Source organism: Leptonychotes weddellii, chromosome 11 (assembly GCF_054177405.1).
Source record: "Leptonychotes weddellii isolate Sample4059 chromosome 11, ASM5417740v2, whole genome shotgun sequence".
Lineage (NCBI taxonomy): Eukaryota > Metazoa > Chordata > Mammalia > Carnivora > Phocidae > Leptonychotes > Leptonychotes weddellii.
This window is the reverse complement of record NC_138379.1, coordinates 44,203,346-44,215,223: the sequence shown is the minus strand read 5'-3', so window position 1 is coordinate 44,215,223 and position 11,878 is coordinate 44,203,346.

Below are 11,878 nucleotides of genomic sequence, written 5' to 3'. Positions count from 1 at the left end.
AGACCACTGGAACAAATAATTTTAAGAGCTGAATTCTAGTCCATGATCTACCTCTTACCAACTTTGCAATCTGAATCAAACCTCAGATTATCTAAATTTTAATTCCCTTGAGAGTGAAAAAAGGATATAATCTTAAAAAATTCAACAAATCATGAATGCAGACATTTTATAGCCTTGTTAGTGGTTAAGAGAAAGATCTATTGAATATGTATTGGGGACCTGGTCCCACAATGCACTTTGAAAATATAAAGATGAAAAATTCAGATTTCCCTTTTTCAAAATCTTGACAAATAGATAACACAAGTAAGCAAGCCATTATAGTCCAATGTGTTACACCCATAAGAAAGACACATATTCAAGTAGCCCATATGAGGAAGGTCCTAATAGTGCCTTTAGAAGTGGCCTTCAAAGAAAGCAATGGATGGAACTGGAGGGTATTATCCTGAGCGAAAAAAGTCAATCAGAGAAAGACAATTATCATATGACTTCTCTCATACATGTAATATAAGAAACAGGGCAGAGGACCTTTGGGGAAGAGAGGGAAAACTAATGGGAAGTCATCAGAGAGGGAGAAAAACCATGAGAGACCCTTAACTATAGGAAACAAACTGAGGGTTGCTGGAGGGGAGGTGGGGATGGGGTAATTGGGTGATGGGCATTAAGGAGGGCACGTGATGTCATAAGGACTGGGTGTTATACACGACTGATAAATTGTTGAACACTACATCTGAAACCAATGATGTACTGTAAGTTGGCTAATTGAATTTAAATTAAAAAAAAAGAAAGAAAGCAATGGGGTTTTCTTTATCTGCACCTGGGCAGCTGAGCCCTGCTAGAGAAAAATCACAAAAGAAGACAGATGATACTGCCACAAAAGAAGACAGATGATACTGCCATAATTTATGGTCATGGAGCTCAACTGATTCACAAATAATGGCTGGCTATCCTACACTATGTTTTAAATCAATTCACTCTCCACGCTTCCCAAAGTCTCTTGCCTCTGATCTCCAATCTGCCACCCTTACTCACTTCTCTGACTCTCAGCAGACAATTTTACCTTTTATTTTACAAATGAGGCTATAGGATGCATATTTATTCAACTTCCCACTATCAAATCATTATGCTCACCTTCTCACATCTTTGCCCATTCCTTCTTTATTTCTTATCTAAGACCAGTCCCTCCATCTGCTCTACACATCCCATTTTCAGGAAAATCATCTATCAGAGATCCCCTCTCTTTCTGTATATTAAAATCATTCTTCTCACAAATATTCATTGAGCACCTACTATGTGACAGGCACTATTCTAGATACTTGAAATAGCTCATTGAACAAAACAGACAACAAGCCCTAATATTAAGAAGTTACATCCTAGTGGAGGGATATAGGTAGTAAACACAGTTCTTCTCAAGACTTTGAATAAATACAATAAGGATATAAGTGTGAGAATTGATGAGCTCTGTGGAGAAAATAGAGCAAGGAAGGTAAAGAAAATCAGGAGTGTAGAGAGTTGAGCAGATTCATATTTCAAATAGAATGATCAGGATAAGCCTCATTGAGCAGAATCATGAAGGTGACAGCCATTTGGCTGTCTGATTGGAAGAGCTTTCCAGACAAAGGAACAGGTAGTTCAAAGACTTTAAAGTGAAATAAAATGTGAGAACAGCAAGTCCAGTTGCTTGGAGCAGAGTGAGTGGAAGGGAGAAATGAAATCAGAGAAATAAGGGGTAGGAGAAGTGATGATGAGCAGATCACCACAGGCTTTCTAAGCAGTTGTAATCATGTTGGCCTTTACTCTGAGTAGATAGGGGACACTTAGAAAGGGTTAGATCAGTTGAATGACTTGATCTTATTGATGTTTTAAGAATTCTTCTGGCCTGGGGCACTTGGGTGGCTCAGTGCAGTTAAATGGCTGCCTTTGACTCAGGTCATGAGCTCAGAGTCCCTGAGATCAAGCCCCGCAGCAGGCTCCCTGCTGAGCTCCCTCTAGCTTCCCCTGCTCCTGATCAATCTCTCTCTCTCTCTGACAAATAAATAAACAAAATCTTAAAAAAAAAAAAAAGTTCTTCTGGCAGGTTCTTCTTATCTAAATCATTTCCTACAACTTTTTAATGGTTAATGAATTATCTCTTTCTAAAAACAGTCCTTCTTTACTGGTCATATTTTTGCATCTGCCTGAAAAAATTGTGCAATTAATTAATCCCTCTCTTTCCTCTCCTTTGATTGCCTACTTTCTACTGCTACTCCCTCTCTGGTAATATTACCTTTTTAAAAATGTTAGCTTTAATTTCCCACTCCCTAACTCCTCACCTAACCTTAGCCCCTACACCTTCAATCCTACCATGACAGTTCCATGTACTGAGAACACTAAGACAAATAGACATTGGAGCTATTTAGGAAAGGAGAAAGAGAAGGGAACAGAGAATTAGAATATAATGTAATAAGCATTGAAATAGAATATTGAGTGTTCTAATTCTCAATAAAATACTAAGTATTGGGAACCCAGGGTAAAGAATAACTCTTTGTCAGAGGAGCCCAGAAAGCCCCTTCACAAAGGAGGTGCCATTTGGACTGAAATGAAGCTTGTAGAGTTTTGGAGAGGAGGAGAAATATCAAGGAGACAATAGCAAATGCAAAGGCACAAAGTAAAAATAAGTTAATGATGGAATGATTTGCATTTTGATTAGAAAGAATTGGTGGCATGGAGGAGGGAAATGGATCAAGATAAGACTGGAGCATGAGTTTGTATATGATTAGTCCTCTTCACACTTTTTCCTATAATTTTTTACTAATTCCCTCCCCATTTCCACACACTGCGTCCTACAACATCTGACAAAATACCTCTTGTCACACTGACCACATGTGGAAAACAAGATGAGTCTCATTTGCATATTCTCTAATTTTAGCCTGGACTCCCTTGATTTTTAAGATTAGTATTTTATTCTTGAAACTTTGAGGAAGTTGATATTACTGTATTTCCTCCAGCATGACCTAGATCTCTGCATATACCCCACCATTCTGAGTACATGAATGAGGGCCACATGGAACTGCTCTCCTTCACTTTCTCCCAGTTTTCCCACTTGGCCTTCATCATCTTCACTCCTCATCTCTGCCTTCCCCAATATAATCTATCCAATAATAAAAATATTCATCCTTTATTGGGTGTCTATCATATGGCAGAATTTGTACTAGGTTCTTTCCATATTTTAACTTACTTAATTCTCACCACAACCTAATAAGGTAGATATTATTGGTCCCACATTACAGATAACGGGGTAAATACTTTGGCCAAATTCATACAAGTAAGAAGTGGTGGAGATGGAATTATAACCTAATACTGTTAGTGCCCAAAGCCTATGCTCTTTCTACTAAGCCATAATCCTCCCTCTTTAAGTATTGCTTCTCAACTCTCTCTCTTCCCACTGCCATGCTTCCAGTTCATACCCCAATATTGTGTATCCACAGTCTGTTCTTTCCTTATTTCTTTACCATCTCACCCACTCTCCTGATCTTCAGTCCTGATCCTCAAACTGAAACCAATTTTCCTTTTAATTCAAGTCTTTCATGTCCAAGCTCCTCATAGCTTTTATACCAATGTGAGCCTTGGTTCTAAAGTTCCAAAACCTGATTTATCTAGTCATTTTCCATAGTAACTTGCCTCCCAAACATGTATAACATTCAAGACCTCCTAGTACTCATGATGCTTTTCACCCCATCCCTAGTTAGACCTCCATACATGTCTGAATCTATATGGCCTTTCCCACTGCACATTGACCTCTGATCCAGCCACTGACCTGGTGTGTTCCACCTAGTCACCATTTCCTAACTCTGAAGGTCTTTATTAGGAAAAGAGTGTTGGCTTAGAGGAGGCTCACTGACTGAGTCAAAGGAATAGATTCATGTGTATTTTTAAAAAGATTTTATTTATTTATTGGAGGGAGAGAGTGGGTGAGAGACATGAGCTGGGCGTGGGGGGGAGTGAGGGGGAAGGGCAGATGGAGAGAGAGAAGCAGACTCCCCTCGGAGCAAAGAGCCTGATGTGGGCCTCAATCCCAGGATCCTGGGATCATGACCTGAGCTGAAGGCAGACTCTTAACAGACCTAGCCACCGAGGTACCCCTAGATTGATGTGTATTACTTGGAAGATGCTATAGGTAGGAAATAGAAGGAAGGGGAAGTTAGGTGAGAACTAGGGGAATAGTGAAATAAAGGAATGTAGTTTGTATAATTTGGGTGAAAGTAGGATGGAAAGAAAAATTGAAAGTTCAAGTCTCAGCAGAGGTAGAGTGGGCATGCATTACGAGAGGCTAGAACCCATACAGAGGCTAGCAAAAAAGACTATTGTCCACTTAAGACAACACATATAGATACTAAACAGTATTCCTTTTTCCAGACTGAGTGATTTTGCTAAAATAAATATGATCATGGACTCTCCAGTTCAAATCCTGTAGTGACAACTGTACATCTGAACTCCTTACATTGCATAGCAGGTCTCTCATGATCTGACCCCCCACATTCTTCATATCTTAATCTTCCTTTGTTAGATACTCAACTGAAGCTCAAGCCACATTGAAGAATTTGTAGTTTTCAGGGCAACATCCTTCTTCAAGACTGTGCAGTTGTGCATACTCTGTCCTCTACCTGAAATTCTTCTTAGCTCTTGCCATCTGGCAAATGCCTACTCAGATTCATCCTCTTTATAAACCCCCTACGCACCCCCTACTATCACCTACCTCCCGCCCATCATCCCCAGCTATCTGGTTTTGTAACATTTTGTAACATCCCCAGAGCATCATATCATGACAACATGTATCATTTTTTTTGAAGATTTTATTTATTTGACAGAGAGAGACACAGCGAGAGAGGGAACACAAGCAGGGGGAGTGGGAGAGGGAGAAGCAGGCTTCCTGCTGAGCAGGGAGCCCAATGCGGGGCTCGATCCCAGGACCCTAGGATCATGACCTGAGCCGAAGGCAGATGCTTAACGACTGAGGCACCCAGGCACCCCAACATGTATCATTTTGCTTACCTTTCACCACTACTAGATTTGTGAACTCCTTGAAAATACCAATTTTATCCTGTTTTCATCTTGTTCATCTTTTTAGCTCTAGTGTCCAACATAGTTCCTGATGCATGGTTGGCCCTCAATAAGCAAATAATTTGTGATATTCAATCAAGGATAGGTGTCTCGCCATAGTGCATGCTGTTTACTTCTCTTTAGGGATCTGGGAAGTAGGTTGTCTTGGTTGAGTCTGGTGTGGAGACCGTGGTTCAGTTGCCCAGTGGCCAGATCTGTGGAGAGCTACTCACGGGGAATATGGCCTGTTTTGCCTCTCCACCTGAAAAGATTTACAGATAAGTTATAGAAAGGAAAATGGAAAAGGAAATAAAAAAGAGCCTTTGGAATAGCCTGATCTAAATCCTGGAAAATTGTTTCTCTGTGAAACTCAAGAGTTCCATGACTTTGTGATTCTCTTTGCCTGGGAAAGACTCTGGGGTCCAGATGGATTATAAGGAAATGAAAAATTACTCTGCTATTGATTCAAAGAAAATGCAGCATAGCCAAAATGCAAAGGTTATTTCTGGACCTGTTGAATGCTCCTGTTGGATGATAGCCCAAATGAGAAGAAATTTTTCTGTTTTGTGTGTTTTTTTTCTGTAGCTGTTTGATGTGTATCTTTTCCCATTCCTCTCTCTTGCTCTCATCCTGTTTCTCTGCCACTGAACTTGGGCTGGCTTTGCATGTTGACTCTTCCCACAGACCTCATTCAGGCAGAACCTGGATAGGAATAGGTCAAGGATGCAACAAGCCCGCTGCTCAGTAGAGACAACCATTCTTTAAAAGACACATCCTTGGGGATCTGGTTCACAAGTGCTATAGGATTTTCAAGAGCAACAGTGACAAAGAAATTAGAGAAATTTCCCTAGTGATCTCTGAAGGTCAACAAACAGAGAAGATGCTAGATGATTATCAATGGAGAAACAGAGAACAGCAACAGCTTCATAGCAAATCAGCCTGGGATTGATCCTAATCCTGATCCCAAGCCTTGATTTTCCTTCCTCTCTCTGGTTGTCTGGGAAGTAACTATTACTCGTGATCTAGGACTTTAAGGCATTAATATTACTGAGAGAAGTGCTGGTGAGAGGCTGAAAATACAGAAAAGATGATTGAATAGTGTTAATAATACAAGCTAAACTCTAGGGAGAAGCACAACTTTCTCTCTATTCCCTTCACTCAAGAGTGCTCCCAAGCATCAAAGACAAACAACTGTACATAGAGCTAGGGATCAAGCTTTGATGGGTAAAGCAAATTTAGAAGTAGCAAGTTTTGTCTCTTATCTTTTAAGGAAACTTCTCTTATCTTGGCTCTTCCTTTGGGAATGTTTTACATTACTCTTCTCTTCTGTGTTTCATGTGAATAGTTATTGAGAATAACCCAAGGAAGCGGTTTTAGAAGGAGGAATATCCATTTCCAGAGACCCAGGAAGAAAATAACCTGGGATTCCAAGCAAAGGAGGGCCAGGAGGCAAGGCAAAGGGCACATGAAACAGGCAGCTGATGGCATCTCTGCTCTAAACCTTAAGATTGAAACCTTCTCTTTGCCCATTTAATCTTTTCATGTCTCCTTTAACCATCAAAGTGTTAAGACCTTGAGGGCTATGATTAGACTATGGGTCTGGGGGAAAGTACAAGAGGCTGCTCAGACTTTTAAAGTCTAGGAGTTAGATCAGTAGAACAAGAAATGACCTTGTGTCTCAGATCTGGTCCAGGCCTGCTCACCAATTAAGAGACTGAGGACACGTAATCTAACATGCAACAGAATGTGTCTTTGCCTGCAATATCCCTTTTGCATATAACTCTCTTTGAAAACAGCAGGTGTGGTAGCAGCACCTGAAGGCTACTGTCCAATATTTGAAATTTTTCTTAGTTCCCTGTTAAATACTTTTGATTAGAGGTAAGACTATCAAACATAAGTAGAATTTTGGTGCCATCTATATAGCATTCATGTGAACATATTTTTTGGACTAAAATTCATGAGCAAGAACAGAGATCATTTTTTATGTGTGGATTTATTTTTATACAAACACATAGTTATATGTCAATTTATATAATAACATATCAATTTATCCATTCAATTAATATCCTTTACTAAAAATAAATTTAGGTGAAATAATTATGAAATTCAACAGGAAAATAGTTATTATTATATTTATGTGATTATTTTCATCATTCATTTAATGTGGGAGCTTACATGGTATTTTTCCATTTATGCTTATAAGGAACTCTGCTTCGGTCAATATTCATAAAGTTTATTGATTTGGTTAATTTGATTATCAATAGCTGAAACACTGGAATTCTAGGATAATTCCAGATACCTTAGAAAGTAATTAAACTATCCATTCAAGCTCTCATGCCAGAAACCGTTGAATTATTCTAAACTTTAATTCCTTTACCCCAAAACACCCCATCAATCAAATGACTAAGGTCATCTCTATTTAAAAATTCAGACTACCATCAGTTGGGACTTAAGGACATCTGTGAATACATAAGAGCAAGAGCAACTCTTTACAGAAAACTGAGACTAACTAATCAATAAATAACAATTTTCCCATGGTGATTGTATCATCAGTGTTCTGTTATAGGTAACGGAAATCACCTTAGCTAGTTTAGGTAGAAAGAGAATTTGGTTCTTTAAAATCATTGAGAGAGCTGACATAGGGGGCTTTAGGCTGAACCCCAGGAACAACATTCAGCCTCCAGAAATTCCCTCATCTCAATCACAATAAAGTTGCTGCTGTTGTTGTGGCTTCCTCTTCAGGGCTGATGAATCAGAATCTACTGGCTCCAGAACTTTGGCCATAATTTACATCAGCCAAATCAATGTCCCACACTCTCCCTCCCTCTGCATATGATTTATGTGTGAACCAGGGTCCTATATAAGCACACTAGAGAGGATCCTAAACATGAATGAAAACCTGAGAACTGTAGTTTTAGGTTTTCCAGCCTCAGCATGTTAGAAAGTATTGAAATGGATATGAAGAACTAATACATGATATTTACCTCAGTCTAAAAACTGGAAGAGTTTGAAAGAATAGGGTATTTAAAAATTAGAACTACGCCAGAAGATTTGGAAGGTACGGGCACTGTGGCTTTCGACAGAGAGTAGACATACATTCACACAGGGATTTACACATCAAATATCTATTGACTATTGAATAAATAATAAATAGAAATAATTTTTAGTAATTGCGAGTCATACAGAAATGTCTATGATATAAGAAACTTATAATCTAGTATGAGAAATAATATGTATATTTGAATCATTATCAGTATAAGACAGAGTCTGGAAGAATGTTATAACCAAGATATTGTCACACTAAATAGGAGTTAAGTGCAGCTAGAGATCATTTCTTTCTAATAGTGTGGGGATAAATAACCAAAAGCTGGAAGTTGGAAAAAATGAAGGAAGCTTCATGGAAGACTTGGGACTCCAGCCCAAGTTTTAAAGATATTATGAGCAATCCTGTTTATCTTGTATTTTGATGAATAATTTAGAATAATATGTGTCAAACACTGTGCCAGATGTTTTCACATATATTCATTACAATTTTTTTTTAGTATAGTTGACACACAATGTTACATTAGTTTCAGGTGTGCAACATAGTGATTCAACAAGTTCATAGGTTATGCTATGGTCACCACAAGTATATCTAAAATCTGTCACCATACAATGCTATTACATTATCATCATTGACTGTGTTCCCAATGTGGTGACTTTTATTTCCATGACATTCATTCCATAACTGGAAGCCTGTATCTACCATACCCCCTGACCCATTTTGCGCCTACTCCCCTCCCCCTGGCAACAATCAGTTGGTTCTTGTATTTACAGGTCTGATTCTGTTTTTTGTTTGCTTGTTTATTTGTTTTGTTATTTAGATTTCACATATGAATGAAATCATATGGTATTTGTCTTTCTCTGACTGACTTATTTCACTTAGCATAATACCCAGCCATGTTGCAAATGCATGATCCCATCCTTTTTTATGGCTGGTATCATTCCATTGTATATATATATATGTAATGTATATATATATCACAACTTCTTTATCTACTCTTCTATTGATGGACACTTCAGTTGCTTTCATATCATGGTTATTGTGAATAATACTTCAATATACATAGGGGTGCACATATCTTTTTGAAATACTGTTTTTGTTTCCTTTGGGTAAATACCCAGTAGTGGAATTATTGGATCATATGGTATTTCTTTTTTAAATTTTTTGAGGAACCTCCATACTGTTTTCCACAGTGGCTATACCAATTTACACTGCCGCCAACAGTGTATAAGGGTTCCTTTTTCTCCACATCCTTACCAACACTTACTATTTCTTGTCTTTTTCATTTTAGGCCTTTAGATAAGTGTAAGGTGATATCTCATTGTGGTTTTGATTTGCATTTCTCTGATGATTAGTGATGTTGAGCATCTTCTTATGTGTCTGTTGGCCATCTGTATGTCTTTATTGGAATAATGTCTATTCAGGTCTTCTGCCCATTTTTTTCCCCTTAAGATTTATTTGAGAGAGAGAGCAAGAGAGAGCAAGAGAGCATGGTGGGGAGGGACAGAGGGAGAGGGAGAAAGAATCCCAAGCAACTCCATGCTAAGCATGGAGCCCCACATGGGACTCATCCCACAACCCTGAGATCACGGCCTGAGCTGAAACCAAGAACCATTCACTCAACCAACTATGCCCCAAGTCTTCTGCCCATTTTTTAATCAAATATTTGAGGTTTTGTTTTAGTGTTGAGTTGTATGAGTTCTTTGTGTAGTTTGGCTATTAACCTCTTACTGGATATATTATTTACAAATATCTTCTTCCATTCAGTAGGTTGCCTTTTTGTTTTGTTGACTGTTTCCTTCATTGTGCAAAAGCTTTTTATTTTGGTGTAGTCCCAAGAGTTTAGTTTTGCTTCTGTTTCCCTTGCCTGAGGAGACATATACAGAAAAATGTTTCTGTGGCCAATGTCAAAGAAATTACCACCTATGTTTTCTATGAGTGTATGGTTTCAATCCTCACATTTAGGTCTGTAATCCAATTTGAGCTTATTTTTGTGTATGTTGTAAGAAAGGGTTCAGTTTCATTCTTTTACATGTAGCTGTCCAGTTTTTCCAAGAGACTGTCTTTTTCCAATTATATATTCTTGCCTCCTTTGTCATAGATTAACATGTAAATGTGGGTTTATTTCTGGGCTCTTTATTCTGTTCTATTGATCCATTTTTGTGCATGTACCACATTTTTATTACTACACTTTGTAGTCTATCTTGAAATCTGGAATAGTGATAACTCCAGCTTTGTTTTTCTTTCTCAAGATTGCTTTGGCTATTTGAAGTCTTTTGTGGTTCCATAAAAATTTTAGGATTATTTGCTCTAATAGTTTTGTGAAAAATGCTGTTAGTATTTTGCTAGGGATTGCACTGAATCTGTACGATTGCTTTTGATAGTATGGACATTTTAACAATATTAATTCTTCCAATTCATGAGCATGGAATATCTTTCCTTTTGTTTGTGTTATCTTCAATTTCTTTCATCAGTGTTTTATAGTTTTAGGGATATAAGTTTTCCACCTCCTTGGTTAAGTTTATTGCTAGGTATTTTATTCTTTCTGGTGCAATTGTAAATAGAATTGTTTTCTTAATGTCTCTTTCTGCTAATTTATTATTCATGCACAGAAATGCTACTAATTTCTGGGTATTAATTTTGTGTCCTGCAATTTTATTGAATTCATTTATTACTTATAGTAGTTTTTTGGTGGAGTCTTTAGGATTTTCTATGTATAATATATTATCTGCAAATAGTGACAGATTAACTTCTTATTTACCAATATAGATGACTCTCTCTTCATTCTTGTCTGATTGCTGTGGCTATGACTTCCAGTATTATGTTGAATAAAAGTGGTGAGAGTGGATATCCTTGTCTTGTTTCTGATTTTAGATGAAAAGTTCTCAGTTTTTCACCTTTGAGTATGATGTTAGTTGTGGGTTTTTCATATATGGCTTTTAATATGTTGAATTATGTTCCATCTAAACCTACTTTTGTTGAGAGTTTTGATCATGAATGGATGTGGAATTTTTTCAAATGCTTTTTCTGCATCTATTGAGATGATCATATGATTTTTATTCTTCAACAAATATATTCATTTTTATTTAATTTTCATGCCAACTTTTGAAGGTAGGTATTATGACCCACATTTCACAAATGAGGAATCTGAAGCTCAAAGAAATCAAAGTTCTAATAACCTAAGGAATACTCAATGATAACAGTTGGTAATGTCAGAGTCTGAAGCAAAATATTTGCCTCCCAATTATTTTCCCAGGTACCTAATTGTCAGTGAGGCTGTTTTAAAAGCCTGATTATGTTATTTATTAGTAAACCTGAGTGAATGAATTAGAAGCACCTAGAAAAATATATTGAGGAAATTCTTTTATAGATCCTAAAGTATGGTCTGACTTACTCTGATAAGGAAAGAAGTACAACCTAAGAAGGAAAGAGTAAGGGATTCATTCTGTGCAGTAAACTAACTTATGCTAATTCTAAGAGGAACTAAGTGTTTCTTAATGGCATACACACTCTTACAATAAATGGCAGAAAAGCTGGGCATGATATATTCAATACCTGAGTTTAAATTTGCTGAATGTGTTACTCAGAACTCTCAGAATCAATTCAGTTTGGCAGTGGCATCATGTGAATGGAAGAAAAGTAGAAGGTATTTATGGAGAAATACTTGAAAAATTAAGTGTGGAACAAATGGTTTTATATTTTAATTCAAGTTCTGTCATATATCATACTTAAGTAGAAAATGAGGTTTGCCTGTGTTAT